At 49.6% G+C, this 16,156-nt stretch overlaps 1 protein-coding gene across 1 annotated transcript in view; it reads right to left on the bottom strand.

Moving 5' to 3' along the window:
• The window catches only part of Jakmip3 (Janus kinase and microtubule interacting protein 3), a 133,610-nt gene extending 117,733 nt beyond the window's left edge, over positions 1–15,877 (bottom strand). Inside the window, exon 1 of the mRNA XM_026781171.1 lies at positions 15,533–15,877. The gene's annotated coding sequence lies outside the window, so the exon portion shown is untranslated. The remainder of the gene's footprint in view (positions 1–15,532) is intronic.
• Positions 15,878–16,156: the final 279 nt, after the last annotated feature.

The following is a 16,156-nucleotide window of genomic DNA, read 5'->3' as shown; positions in this document are numbered from 1 at the left end:
GGTGGGAATCTGGAATCCAGGTTGGGAATCTGGATCTTAGAACAGGAGGCTGGAACCCAGGGTGGGAATCTGGAACCTAGGGTGGGAATCTGGAACCCAGGGTGGGAGTCTAGAACCCAGGGTGGGAATCCGGATCTTAGAACAGGAGGCTGGAACCCCAGGGTGGGAGTCTAGAACCCAGGGTGGGAATCTGGAACCTAGGATGGGAATCTGGAATCCAGGGTGGGAATCTGGATCTTAGAACAGGAGGATGGACCCCAGGGTGGGAATCTGGAACTCAAGGTGGGAGTCTGAAACCCAGGCTGGGAGTCTGAACCCTGCGCAGATTTTGCCACTCTGTGGGTGAGATTCTGAAAGAATATTTGTCATGCTTGCTTGGGTAAGCCCCTGCTGCTGCTGGGCCTGGGGTGGTCCTGTCCCCGGCATCCAACATTCACCTGAGGTGGAAGGGAGGCGTGGAGTAGGGGGCTGCAGCATCTTCTTGATGCCAGGGCTCCTCTGCTGAGGGAGCACAGGTGTTATGTCACTGCCCAACACCTCGTCTCACCAGTCGCTAGCTCAAAGTTCGTCACAGATCCCTAGCCCACGTGATGAGGAGAGGGCCCATCTCTGAAGAAGTATAGTCCCACATGGACTAGTCACAAGTACACCCTGATCTCCTGGCCTCCTCTCCCTACCCCCAGCCCCCAGACCTACAGCTACCCACCACAGAGACTGTATCAGGGGAGAGAAGCGTGGATCTTCTGAGGATGTCAGACACAGGGTCCAAGGTGACAGCAACCACAGGAGATGTAAAATGCCACCAAGGGTTCCTGGGGAGTGTGATGTTGAGCTCTTCCAGGTAGTGAGTGGATGAAGCCAAGTGTACAGCTGTTTCCTCTAGATTTGATTGTCATGACCATCAGCATCTGGCACAGAGCAGCTGGGATGGCCTACTCGCGATCTCATGAGACCGTGCTTATTAAAGTTCTCTTGTGGAAGGAGGGAAGAGAGTCAGAGAACTCGCGAGGCCTTCCTGAGATCCACAGGTAGTCTCTAAACTCCCCAAGATTCCAATTGCCACCATGTAAGAGCCAATACATGGCCTGGGAAACATATAGAAGTGTAGCGGTCTGTGAGTCACCCAGGGGACTTCCCAAGAGTGAGTCCCCCATGCTCTCTCAGTGACCCTAATGAACTCACAGGATCGCCAATCATGAGCCCCAAGAAACCTGTCTTTGTAAGCTGCATGGCACAGGGACAGAAAACTCACCCAGACACCCACATGTAATGACAAGCTGTAGCCAATGCTGGTAAGAGCAGACAGACAGATGGACAAGAGCAGCACAATAGTGCCCAGGTAGGCCGGGCTCAACAACACCCTGAAATTCATTTGGAATGACATTGTTCCCTGTCAGATTCCAGCATATAGGTGGGGCTGAAATTTCTCCTCAGGGTCTTGGAACCAGATGAGGAAATTGAGGTTTGAGACTCACAGTTCTCATGGGGAGAAGGCTAATTATTAGGGTGAATGCACATAAACTTCAGTGTGAGAGGAATCAAAGCCAGGACACCATCGCTAAGCTCCTGCTGACAAGGTTCCCAAGTTCAAACAAAAGGTTTAAGATGTCACGCAGAAAGAAGCAGGAAGGTCAGGCAGGGACATGACACAGTCGAGCCGGCATTAATTAGAGCTGAGACTTGAGACAACTTACAGGCCCAGCTCCTGCCAGCTGGTTCTGCTGCCATGTGGACCATGACAGTGCTTTGCCACAATCCCTCTTTCCTCCATCCGGTTCCCCTGCAATCACCAGGCGTTCTGGCAAAGCTGACTGGCATCCGGTACCCTCTGATGCTGGGGGAGAAAGGTTGCGTTCAGCTGGCTCACATCAGTCTCAAATGCTGCCGATGCTCTCTTCTGCACACGAGGCAACAAAGGACAGCTCGGTACGTGCTCTGCGGGTCACTAGAGGACATCGGTCATGGGTATTGGGACAGCCCACTTTCACACCTGCTCCAGCCTCTCTGAGGCTCTCTGTGAGGACCCTGGGGAGAGTCTAGAGTCCTTTGGAGGTGAACTGACTTCTCGCCTACCCAGAACCAAAGGAGTCTTGTGGAAAGGGCGCGCTGTCCACTTCCCAGGGAAGAGCCCAACTTTCACAGCCTTTGAAAGGCTCCTGGAGAGACAGAAGGAACAGCAGGAGTGCCAGTGGCCAGCCCTAGAACAGCTGGGTGGGAAGCAGGGATAGAAAGAGCCCAAGGCTTGCTGGCCAGCCAGTTTAGTGAAATCAGTGAGCTCCAGATTTAGTGAGAGACCCTGTTTCCAAAAACAAGGCAAAGATGGACTTAGGAAGGCACCTCTGATCTACACACACACATAACCACATACACACAAAGCCACACACACACAAAACCACATACACACAAAACCACACATATATAAACATACACACAACCACACACATATATATAAACACACACACAACCACAAACATATGACCACACACACACAACCACAAGCATATGACCACACACACACACACATACTTATCATAAGGGCCAACAGTTCTACTCTGAGGAATTGTCCCAGAAATACTAACGTGTGCACAGACTTGTACAAGAACGGTCACCCTGTGCACCCACACACTGAGACAATGGGGATGTTCTATCGGGAACTCACCAAGGCCACCTGGCCTGGGTCTGAAAAAGCCTGGGATAAAACCGGACTTGCTGAACATGGTGGACAATGAGGACTACTGAGAACTCAAGAACAATGGCAATGGGTTTTTGATCCTACTGCACGTACTGGCTTTGTGGGAGCCTAGGCAGTTTGGATGCTCGCCTTACTAGACCTGGATGGAGGTGGGTGGTCCTTGGACTTCCCACAGGTCAGGGAACCCTGATTGCTCTTCGGGCTGATGAGGGAGGGGAACTTGATGGGGGAAGGGGACTTGATCGGGAGAGGGGGAGGGAAATGGGAGGCAGTGGTGGGGAGGAGGCAGAAATCTTTAATAAATAAATAAATTTTAAAAAAAAGAAAATAAAAAAAGAATGCTCACCCTGGAAGATCAGACATGATTGGACTAACCTGCTCCCTAACCACACAAATAACTCCATGGCCTTAAAAAGCCTTCACGGATCTACACTTAAAGACAGAAAATATCGAAACTGCCAAGCAAATGTAAGTGAAAAAGCAAAGGAACAGATCCCAGTCTGCACCCCTTCTGCTGTTCACCCACTCCAGCCTCAGGCCCTGGAAAGCAAAGGCAGGCTTGGAGAACTCACAAGGAACAGACAGGGAAGGAAGGTGCGCACAACCCAGGCGAGTGAACGCTATCAGCTAGAGAGAACTGGGCAGCTGCTGGCCAGGTCATAGCAGGGAATTTCAAAGAACCCAGAAGGCCACTGCCTGGGAAAAGAGCAGACCTGAAGATGTGTGACTTAAAGAGAGATAAGAGTAGGGACATGGATGTAGTTCAGCAACAGAGGGCTTACCTAGACTGCTTGAAGCCCTAGGTTCAATACCCAGAGTCACCCATAAAAATCTAAGGTCTGGGATGGTATCTCAGTGCCATAGCTCTTGCCTTAAGAGGCAAGGATACCTGGGCATAGTGCACACACTTGTAATCCTAACCCGAGATGGCTGAAGTCAGAGAACAGGCCAGCTCAAAGTCCGTCTGGGCTACATAAAGGGAAGAAGAGGAAGGGTGTGGGGGTAATTGAGGAAAGGAGACAGAAAAGAAGAAAGGGAAAGCTGTCATTCAAATGCCTGGATTCCACCAACCTGAGAGTGCGCCCTCAGAGCAATCTTGGACAGGAAAGCCAAGTCCATGGGAGAGAATTGGGGAAACTGAGAAATGAGACTTCCCTTGAGGAAAACTGAGCAAGGTACACGCTGGTCTCTAAAATAAGGAAAGCTACACACAGGCAAAAGGCAACTTCCAAGACAGTCTGAGGGAGTGACAACAAAAACAACAATAATAACAACAAAACACACCCATGGTTCAGAAGCTAACCTGAAAAGGAGGGTCACGCACCTATAATCCCTGCATTCTGGAGGTAGAGGCGGGAGGATCAGTAGTTCAAAGCTAGCCTCAGCTACACGATGAGTTCAAGGCCAACTTGGACTACAGGATATTCTGTCATGAGAGGGTAAAACAAGAAAAACCACAAAGCCAAAATTGACACACAAAAAAAGAAATGAAAAAATTATTGAATGACTAGAAGAAGAAAAAATACCCCTTTTGTTTGTTTTTTTCGAGACAGGGTTTCTCTGTGTAAATCTGGCTGTTGTGGAAGTCACTCTGTAGGCTAGGCTGGCCTCAAACTCACAGAGATCCACCTGCCACTACCTCCCGAGTGCTGGGATAAGAAAAACTATCTTAAAAATAAGAAATTAATATTAGGATGCTCAAGGGAGAAAAGTCTCAAATGAAAAAGTAATAAGAAACATTGAAGAACAATAAGGCAGGAAAGCCAAGAAAATAAAGTGACATAGAGAAAATAGTAAAGGGGCCAGGTGTGGTGGCATGTTTTAATCCCAGCACTCCGAGGCAGAGGCAAATGGATCTCCAAGTTCAAGGCCAGCCTGGTCTACAGAGCTCAGGCCTTTAATCTTCAGCTACCTGGACTGTGTAGAATTCGTAATGAGTTCAAGGCCAGTGTGGGCGACACAGTGAATTCCAAGCCAGCCTGGGCTACAGCATAAGGAAAGGTGAGGAAAGGAGGGGAGAGGAGAGGAGATGAGATAGAGAGAGACACGTGTCCCTGGAAGAGACAGACAGAGGCAAAGACAGACATACAAAGGGGCCAGAGTGCATTTAAAACTATATTCAGGGGCTGGAGAGATGGCCCAGAGGTTGAGAGCACTTGTCTGCTCTTCCAAAGGTCCTGAGTTCAATTCCCAGCAACCATATGGTGGCTCACAACCATCTGTAATGGGGTCTGGTGCCCTCTTCTGGCCTGCAGGCATACACACAGATAAAATATTGTATACATAATAAATAAATATTTTTTAAAAAACTATAATCAGGTCGGGCAGTGATGGCACATGGCTTTAATCCTAGCACTCAGGAGGCAGAGGCAGAGTCAGGCAGATCTCTGTGAGTTTGAGGCCAGCCTGATCTACAAGAGCTAGTTCCAGGATAGGCACCAAAGCTACAGAGAAACGCTGTCTTGAAAAAAAACAAAACAGCCGGGCGGTGGTGGAGCATGCCTTTAATCCCAGCACTCGGGAGGCAGAGGCAGGCGGATCTCTGTGAGTTCGAGACCAGCCTGCTCTACAAGTTCCAGGACAGGCTCCAAAACCACAGAGAAACCCTGTCTCGAAAAACCAAAAAAAAAAAAAAACAAAAAAAAAACAAGAAGACTATAACCAGGAGAACTGCAGAATGGTCTCAGCAGTTAAAAGCACTGGTACTCTACCAGAGACATGTATTATTACAGCACCCACATGGAGGGTCACAGCGGCCTATAACTTCAGTTTCAGGGGATTCAGTGCCCTCTTCTGGCCTCCTTGGACACTGCGCACACATGCTGCGCTGGCATATAAACATCCCAAAATGCCCATACACATAAAAATAATAAATAAATAAATAAATAAATAAATAAATAAATAAATAAATAAATAAAAAATTTAAAGCTATAACAAAGAAGCATCTCATATAGATTTTAGAAAAACCTTGGATTTCCAAGGGCTCACCAGGTCCCTAGAAAACTGAATCCAGTTTATTGATTTCAACACATATCTAGTAAAACTACAAGACATCAAAGCTAAAGACAGAGTCTTCAAGGCTTTCAAGCTAAAAGATCAATTAAGTTGCAGCACCAAACGCCAACAGGCATCAGGCCCTGGATACTGAGCTAGGCATAATGAGTGCACACCCATTACCCCAGCACTGCAGGAGGCCAAAGGCTAGCCTGGGCTACAAGTGAGAACCTGACTCAGGCTTGTGGAAAGCTCTCAGGGACCTCCCAGATTCTGAAATTCAAAGCTAGAGACAGTTGAAGAGCTAAGTAAAGGTTGTTATCACTGGAATTTAGCCTTAGCACACAGTCACTACCTGGGCCCTCTGCTGATGGAAGTAAGTTCATCACCAAGGAGTGGGAACCACCTGTCCCTCACCACAAAGCTCCACTTAGTTGGTATAATGGGGTGAAGGGACCTGCAGCCTTGGGAGCGCCCCGCCCACGAGATGCAAGTGTGCCGCTTTCCAGTCAGCAGCAGAAGCGGGAAATGGCCTCACAGGCTCAGCTCAGCATGACACCAGCTAGCAAGGGAAAGCGGCCCTTACAGAGCACCTCACGCAGGGCAGGGGCGTTGGTCCTGGGAACGACAGAATGTCCAACACCTTGGACCCAATGTCCCTGATTAGGCTTTCTTGTCCCAGATCATATCCTCCTTCTGATCAGGATGCATCAGATAAACTCAAGAGACAAATGTCTCCAAATAACATTAGTGTCCTCCTAAGCCTCGAGGCCATGGGAAACAGAAAGGCTGGGCAGAGGACATACCACTGGTGCAATATGGGGACCAGGATGGGACTCTGGGACACAAAATAAGGATAGGTGGACAGTCCAGTTTTCATTTTTTGTAAGGCAGAGTCTCACTATGTAGCCATGACTGGAACTCATTAGGTAGACAAGGCTGAGCTCAGTCTCACAGAAATCCCCCTGCCTCTGTCTCCTGAGCACTAGGACCAAAGAGAGGGAAAGTAGGAGAGGAGATGGCACTAGGATAAATATGACATGAAAACGGAGCGGGGTGGATGGGGAACTGGGGAGGAAGGGGACCAGCCGAAAGGAGAGGGGACAGAGCAGGAACGTGGGGAGGGAATAAGACTAAAACATGGGTAGCCGGGCGGTGGTGGCGCACGCCTGTAATCCCAGCACTCGGGAGGCAGAGGCAGGTGGATCTCTGTGAGTTCGAGGCCAGCCTGGTCTACCAAGGGAGTTCCAGGACAGGCTCCAAAGCTACAGAGAAACCCTGTCTCGAAAAAGCAAAAAAAAAAAAAAGACTAAAACATGCTACCAGTCTGTGTCTGGAAATGCCATAGCGAAACCCATGTCTTCATATGCCAACCAAAACCGAATTATAATTTTAGCATATGAATGAAGACACCCTGGTATATATAACTCATTACTTTGTATGCTAATCTAAAATATTTCACTGGCCCAGCGGTGGTGGCGCACGCCTTTAATCCCAGCACTCAGGAGGCAGAGGCAGGCGGATCTCTGTGAGTTCGAGACCAGCCTGGTCTACAGAGCTAGTTCCAGGACAGGCTCCAAAGACACAGAGAAACCCTGTCTCGAAAAAACCAAAAAAAAATTTCACTGAAAAATTAATAATTAGGACCAGCAAGATGACTCAGCTGCCAAGCCTGATGACCTGAGTTCAATTATTAGAACCACGTGATGGAAGGAGAGAACTGATTCCTGAGAACTGTCCTGCCTACACACATATGCGAGCACGCGCACGCGCACACACACACACAAATAAATGTTTAGAAAATAAACTAAAACAGAATTGGGCAAAAATAAAACTTTGCTTTTTAGAAAAACAATATCAAGCATAGTGATGCATGCCTTTACTTTCAGCACTCGGATGCAGAGGAAGGTGGATCTCTGTGAGTTTGAGGCCAGGTTTCTATAATGAGTTCCAGGACAGCCATGGCAGAAGACGAGGAAGAGCAAAGAAAAAGGATACCAAGACAGCACTTTTTTTTTTTTTATGAGAACTGAAACCAGCAGCTGCCCCGTGTCCCTCAGCAGGTGAACGGATGAAAGAAAGATGTGACCACACAATGGAACGCTACTCAGCAACGATGAAAGAATTATTGACACAGATGAAAGTGTGTCGGCCCAGAAACACAGCACTCCTGAAAGAGCCCAGACACAAAGGCACAGCCTGGTGGGTCTGTTCTTCTGAAGTGCAGGGGCTGAGCTAATGCGCCAAGGAAACAGATCTACCTCTTCCTGTCCTGGCAGCAGGGCTGGGGAGGGCTCTTGGCGTAGGGGTTCTCCTATATGTGCCAGGGCTGGGAAATATGTCCTCACACCTATGCAACCCCTGTAGAAAAGGTGTGCCAAGAGATGCCACTATGTAAATTTTACCCCCCCCCCAAATCTAAAAATAAAGCTTAGTTTAGTAAAGCATTTTCAATGAATGCCTTCATTTTTCACTTCCTTTGCTCACTACACTCCAGGGCCTCTAACAGCTGGAAGACATGTCCTATACCTGGAGCCTTCCTTACCGTACCCAGCGGGTGGGGAAGAGAGTCAAGTGTGGGTCGCCTCGAAAAAGCTTACAGTCTACCAGAAGAAGCAGGTGGGTGCCCCCCCCCTGCAAGGATGTCAAGAGGAAGAAAGACACCAGCATACAGATGGCAGCCAGCCTAGGAATGGATACTTACTGTCAGTAACCACCACAGACCTGTCAATCAAAACCACAGTGAGACACCACCTTGCAGCCGCAGGATGGTGGGTGCCCACAGAATAGACAGAGAGCAAGGGCTGCACAGCAATTGCAACCTTTTATACCCCTGGTTGGAACGAAAAACTGAGGCTGGCACCATGGGAACAGCACGGCAGCACCTCAAACAGAATGCCATATAACTTGGAGCTCCATTGTGGGTGGAAGTAGTGCTTTGGGGTTTTGGTGGGGTTTGTTTCTTTGTTGTGTTTTTACAAAGGGTCTCATCTAGGGGGTGGAGGTGCACAACTTTAATCCCAGTACTTGGGAGGCAGAGACAGGTGTATCTCTGAATTTGAAGCCAGCCTGGTCTACAGACTAAATTCCAGCACAGCCAATGCTACACAGAGAAACCCTGTCTTAAAAAAACAAAACAAAAACCAAAACCAAAAAAAAAAAAAACAAAAACAAAAAAGAGGGTCTCAGGGATGAGTAGGGAACACTCCCAGAACTTGGTAAGCAGAGGCAGGTAGATCTCTGTGAGTTTGAGGCCAAGCAGGGCTACATAGTGATACCCTATTTTAAGATAGATAGATAGATAGATAGATAGATAGATAGATAGATAGATAGATAGATAGATAGATAGATAGGAAGGAAGGATGGGTGGGTGGATGGATGGACGGACAGACGGACAGAATGACTCGGACATTCACACAGCTATGTTCATAGTGGACTCTGGATATAGACAGTATAAAAACAGCCTCAGTTATTCCCAAATCCATGTCCACAGGGACACCATACACAAGGTAAAAATGTGGACAACACACACAGACACTAAAGGATAAATGCAAATGGTAATTGTCCCCCCCAGCCTTAGGAAGGAAGGAAGGAAGGAAGGAAGGAAGGAAGGAAGGAAGGAAGGAAGGAAGGAAGGAAGGAAAGAAGGGCAGGCTTCCTAAGGATACTAGTTCAAATCCCGGCACCCACGTCAGACAGTTCCCCACTGCCTGCAACTCTAGCTGCAGGAAACCTCATGCCCGCTTCTAGTCTGTTGGCACCAGAGACATATACACACGAATTTAAATTTGTTAATTAAAAATAAAAGGACAGAAGGGGATGCCAACACACTCAGCAACATAGACGAGCGTCACAGTGTAGAACACGTGAGACTTGAAGAAATGACGCTTGGTGAGATAAGCCAGTCCACACTGTGATTTCACTTCTGATGTCCCCAGAACAGTCAGATCAGAGACAGGGACAGGGCAGATCAGTGGCGAGTTGGTATCTAAAGGGGATGAAGTTTCAGGGTTTTTAAAAATAATTTTGTTACTTTTTAACTTGTATGCCTGTGTGTCTACATGTGCAGGTTTCTACAGAGGCCAGAAGAGTGTGTCAGATCTCCTGGAGCTGGAGTTACGGGCACTTATGAGATGCCCAGCATGGGTCCTGGGAACTGTACTCAGGTTCTCTTGAAAAGAAAAATGAGGTTTATTCTATCAGAGGTAGCTAGCCTGCCACGGGTCAATATCCCACAAGTCTCTCCCACCTTTAATCTCCCCCACCTGTTAAAACTGTGGTTTACACAAAAGCCCTGTGGTCACCACCCACCTTAGAACAAAAGCCAAATGTCATCCTGCCCCATGTGCTTGCTAGACCTATTTGGGTCACGGCACACCGTTTTATCAAAAACAATTGGTTTTTTACCCAAAAAACTTCCTTTGTGTGATGCCAAGATTATTCTTTGTTTCTACAACTTGGCAAAGCAGAAAGGGTTCTTAACTGCTGATATGTTTCTCCAGCCCTAAAGTTTCAGGTTTGCAAGAAGAAAACAGAGCTGGAGGTGGGTGATGGCCGTGATAATTTTGCAAAAGTATCAGTGTACTTAATGCCACAGAACCATGCACTGCTCAAGATAAGAGGTTCAGGTGTCCAATTTTATAGGCTGTATATTTCACCACAGTTAAAACACACACAACCAACAAAGTCATCTTTATCCCTCTTTAAACCTGTATCTAATGGAATCTCTAGGGACAGTGGGAGAGAGCAGCTTCAATGGCACCTCCAGAAAGAGCCTCCACTGACCTTGCCCCTGGTGGCCCTATCTGGCCTGTTCCCACCCTCAGATGAAGTCAGGGTTTATGATGGGCATGTGTGCAGAAGGAAAAGAATGTTGAATTTCAGTTCCACGTGGGCTTACTTCCTGGCTTACTTCCAAAACATTCTTATCCTCCCGAGATTTTGATTCAAGAACTCTGGGGGGTGGGGGTAGAGACTGAAGATCTTTAGCCTTGAAGCCCAGGGAAGAGCACACAGGCTCCTAAGCTCTGGCTTGGAGGGTTCATATCTCTGGAATTTCAGCGGAGGGTGGTGGTGGCTGGAAGTTCCCCTACTCAGGCTTCCTAGTGATTCTTCGACATTGCACTCTGAACTGCTGAGGACATCGGCTTCAGCAGTCTCTGGAAGTGGCAAAAATAATGCACCTGCCAGCCTCCTATCAAAGGTGAGCACTGGGGGAACACAATCCAGCTCTGCATTTCTCCTCTCTAAAGGACACCAACAGAGAACCTAGAATAGCCTGGGTATATGAGGTGTCTGTGTGTGTGTGTGTGTGTGTGTGTGTGTGTGTGTGTGTGTGCGCGCACGCGCGCGCGCGCGTGTGCGTGTAACAAAACTGAATACAATACAAAGGCCATAAAACGTCAGCAGAGGGAGAACAGTCAAGTTAGAAAGTAAGCAGTCAAAAAGCTAGGTGTGGGGCTGTACGCCTGTAATTCCCACACACAGGAGACACAGACAGGAGAATTGCCATAAGTTCAAGACCAAGCTGGGTTAGACAGCGAGTTCAACCCAAGCCAACCTGGACCCTACTGTGAGATGGGAGTTGGAGACAGAAGAATCCCAAAGGCTCTGGAGACAGCTAGACTAACAAGTACAGTAGAATACAAAAGACCCTGTCTCAAGATGGAAGCTGAGGACCAATATTTACCTCTAACTTCCATCTATGTGTGATATGATGTGTGCACCCACATGCATGACTGCACACACACACACACACACACACACACACACACGAAAGAGAAAAGAAAGGGAGAGAGAAGAAAAGCAAATAAGTCAGCAGGAAGAGAAGCATCATGGCAGTTTGGTGCCGACTTGGGGCTTTCTGAGTGCTTATGTCTACTGCTTATGTCTGCTGAAGGTGACTGGGTTGACTAATTTTTCTGCTACATCAGGCTGCATGGAATCAGAGCCGCAGAGGAACCCAAAGTATAAAAGCATAGCTGTAAGGCCAGCAAGGCCCCAATGGTAAAAGGATTGCTGTCGCTAGTTGCTCCAAGCAGGACCTGCCCTCTTATCCTCTAGTTCCAGAAGGGATGAGAAACAAGACTCTGCCCAACCTGACTTACTACAGAGCAGAGGGAAGAAAGATACACACAACGTGGAAAGGGAGCCAGGGCCTCAGCAGGGCAGACCAGGTTTCATAAGAGGTGAAGGTCCTTATGGACACCACAATAGAACCTGTCCTTGAGTTCCACCTACTGGGGACAGTTTAAGCCCTCTGCAGCTCGGCTGTTCCCTTTACTGTACCAGCCACGCCAGGCAACAACTTGTGTTCAAACCTATCTACTCCTAGACAACCACCAACCATAGAGTATACCTGTGGCATTTGAGGAGCCGGTCGATGTAGTAGTAGTCTTGCTGGCCTAGGCCAGACAATGTGGGCTGCACCCCCAACCAAGCCTCCCATAGTCTTTTTAAAATATTTATTATGTTACAGTGTTCTATCTGCATGTATGCCTGCAGGCCAGAAAAGGCACCAGATCTCCTTACAGATGGTTGTAAGCCATGATGTGGCTGCTGAGAATTGAACTCAGGACCTCTGGAAGTGCAGTCAGTGCTCTTAACCTCTGAGCCACCTCTCCAGCTCTGCCTCCTATATTCTTTTTTTTTAATTTATTTATTTATTAAAGATTTCTGTCTCTTCCCCGCCACAGCCTCCCATTTCCCTCCCCCTCCCCCAATCAAGTCCCCTTCCTCCTCAGCCCGAAGAGGACTTAGGGTTCCCTGACCTGTGGGAAGTCCAAGGAACCCCCACCTCCATCCAGGTCTAGTAAGTTGAGCATCCAAACTGCCTAGGCTCCTACAAAGCCAGTACGTGCAGTAGGATCAGAAACCCAGTGCCATTGTTCTTGAGTTCTCAGTAGTCCTCATTGCCTCCTATATTCTTAACACTCAAAGGAAGCACCTAACCAGGCCATGAACACTGCCAGGGGCTTGCTCTCCTGAACTCCAGACGGCGGCATCTGTACTGACGCCGGGGCAGCGGCTCCAGGAACACACACACCCGTGTCGTCCTCTTCCTCAGCACCATTCCCTGGCTCCCACACACAACCACACCAGGACAGGGCAAGCCCAGCGGAGCACTCATAGCCCTCTTGAGGCCACTTCCCTCCCAGACAACTCCTGACTCCCTAAAACACACTCATGATATTTGTAGTGACCCATAGCAAATCCACTAACATAACGTGGGCTATGAGTGTTCATCAAGAAGGGTTTGGAAAATGTGGGGAGCACAGGGGGAGATACTGACTTTTGACATAGAAGGAAACCACACCATGTATCATTGCATGGCTGAAGGTTGCTTAAGGACATGATGGAAGGTCAAAGAAACCAATCACAGACAGACAAGAGCCGCCTGACTCCACTTACGAGATGCCCACCATGGTCGAGCCAGACATTCATACGATGGCAATGGTGGGCGGTAGGAACGGACACATGCTCTAGAGATACTATAGGGCACTGTGCCTACAGCTGGCCATGACTGACACTGGCAGGGTTATGAACTTGGTGTGTGGTTTTTCTCATTGCTGCCACCCAATACTAGGTCAAGGGGAACTTAAAGGAGGAGAGATTTCATTGTAGTTCAGTTTCACAGCGGGGGAGGGGGGTCTGCGGCTGGGGCTCTGAAGAGAAGATGTTCGCACACGAGCCTGTGGGAGACATTTCCCACCCAAACCATTAGGCTTAGAATTTGCTAAGAGGACAGACATTCCGAAGAGTGCTCCCACCTGCCATAATAAAGCCAAAAATAGAAGGGAGGTGGGGAACGAGCCCATCTGGCTGTTCTGATGGAGAAGGCCGTGCTGTTCTCACTGGAGATAGAGGCAAGGTGATGGTGAGGGATTCGTGCACTACCTCCAGCAGTAAGAGAATCAGGACGATGCCTGCACTGCTATTTATGACAGGGCTCCTCTTTCTTGTCTTTTCGTTTCTCATAACAAGTTTCATCGCATTCAGGATTGAGACAAAGGCATATCTGTAGCTCAGGTTGGTGCAGAACACACCTTACAGCCCAGCCTGAACTCAAAGCAATCCTCCTGCCTCAACCTCCAGAGTGATGAGCTTATAGGTGTGAGCCACTACATCAGCAATATATTTTTTAAAATTTTTATAGCAATTTTTCATTCTCCTGAATTTTGAAATTACAATAAACACAAACTTAAGTACCCAAACTCCAGATCTTGGACGGGCTGGCTGACTGCTGTCAGCTGCCACATATGGTCAGATTGTGAGTGGCAGATTCTTCCAGTGTAAGAAATGGGAGAGGCTGAGCAGCAAACACCGTTAGGGACAGTTTTTTGAGCCATCAGAGCGCAGCCTACATCCTTCTTTTCCTCTCCAAATTACAGTGTTTACTTATCTAGTCTTTGAACTAGCTACGGGGACTCACACATGTCTGTCTCTTGTTAACTTGGGTGAGTCCAGTCTGTATGGCACTTCCTTACAGTTCAGGGGACACAGGTTCACAGACACGGAAATCACATGGAACCACATGGGCTTGGCCAGCGCTCTTTCTGCAGGAAACACTCCAGTGCCTTCCATGTTTCTGTATCTCAAAGCTTGGTTACAAGAAGGCAAACCAGGCCCCTCCTCCCCCAGTGTAGAGCGAAACACTGCAGGTGACTGCTATAAGGGTATAAATTCACAAGCACACGCTTCCTAAGAGAAGAGGGCCAAGAAGGCCCTACTTTTTGATTCCATATCTTGGAGGAAAGAGGGTTCTGGCGTCTTCGCTCCACCCATAACCCCAGCTCCTCCCGCAACTGCGTTCTCTAGTTTGGGACCCACAACTAAGGCCAGAATGGTTTCTGATGTCCTGCTGTTCTGCCAGTGCTCACCCAGATCTCTGAGTCAGCGCGGGGCTTCACCACCACCTTACTGTATTTACAGGCAGCCTGAAAAGGGGGCTTGGAGCGTTTCACCGCCTTGTGGAGAAAGCCTGAATCTAGCTGGGACGCAGAAGGTTTTGTTTTGTTTTTAAATCCCAACTGTTTTTCAAAACAGGCAAGGTCAGCGAATAGGCAGATCTTTTCCCTAGGAAAACTGGCCAGGCCAGTGTCCTCTCTCACCAACTCGCAAACGCAAGCAAAGGGTAATTCAGTGGCCTCCGTACATCCTTAGCATCCCACGGCTGTATGTCCAGCCTGGAAAGGTGGGCCTGGGAAAAATTTAAGCCATCTGCTCCAAAACAAAAATCTACACCACCACCCCACCACCCCATACCCTGGCAGCACCATCCTGGAGGAGGTACTGTGGAGAAGACGCTCGTCCCTGGCGGTGGCGCACCTGCGCGTCCACACCCAGCGGCAGCGTCACCGGAGGCTCCCTAGGCCTGCGCAGGGCTGGCCCTGCTCCCGCACACCGCGGGAAACCGGTGCGGTGAAATAAACGGCCAATGGAGCGCAAGAAATGTCCTAGAGAGGCAAAAAGGACCCCAACCTGGGCAAAGCCTCCGGACCCCTGATCACGGTGCGGGGGGATGTCGAGCAAGCCCCGCCACCCTGCTCCATCCCTGTGCCTCCTGCTCCATCCCGGTGCCACCCTGCGCCATCCCATCGGCCCATCGTCACCCTTTTCTATACCGGTGCCATCTCCGCCACCCTGGGCGTCACCACTTCGCTCCATCCCGGTGTCATCCCCGGCACCCCGCGCCACCTCCAGCCCGCACCGCAGGGCATCCGCCGGCCCCAGATACTCGGTGCCAGGCGCCAGGCGGAGCGTAAAGGGCCCTGATGAGTGCGCCCCTCGACCCCTCCCCGGTCAGCTGTGGGGTGCGTGGGAACCGAGAACCGCGCCACTGCTCACCGAGGTTCCCCACGATCAGGCTTCGGGCGGCGGCGTCCGACGGCCGGGCTCAACCATCGCAGTGTCGCTGCGGCGGGCGGGGGCCGCGCGTCACCGCGGGCAGCGCCCCGAACCCCGGCCCGCCCCTGCGGGCGCTCCAGCCGGCGCCGGCCCAGCGTCGCCCGCCCCCTGGCTTCACCAGCTCGCTTCGCTTATTCCTTTAAGAAACAAGTCTCGGGGCCGTTAAAGTGAGAAATGACATTGCCGAAAATGACCCTAGGGCTACAGAGGACCCTGCTGCGCCAGGCGTGGTTCTAAAAGCCACCCAGCTTAAAGGTGCCTGCGGGTCGCCGAGGGCCACGCGCGTACGAGGGACTATCCGTGGTAGGAATCACTCACCCTCATTGCGTGCTGGATGTGAGCAGCCATGAGCAGCGCCCGCGAGTTGCACGTGGGTGTTCCAACCCTTAACCCTTGGCTTCCCGGCTCCAAGAGCTGCTTTCCAAGGCTCTGTAGGGAGAGAAAGGCTTTCAGGCTTCAGTGAGCAGACGGTATTCCGGATTCTGACATTCACAGTTCAGTACTCCCGCTTCATTTTTGCCCCCTGCCCCTCCCTATACTGGCGATGGAACCGAGGGCCAAGTG

This window comes from Microtus ochrogaster, chromosome 8 (genome assembly GCF_000317375.1).
Source record: "Microtus ochrogaster isolate Prairie Vole_2 chromosome 8, MicOch1.0, whole genome shotgun sequence".
Lineage (NCBI taxonomy): Eukaryota > Metazoa > Chordata > Mammalia > Rodentia > Cricetidae > Microtus > Microtus ochrogaster.
The sequence above is the reverse complement of the archived record's forward strand: the minus strand, read 5'-3'. Positions and strand labels throughout refer to the sequence as shown.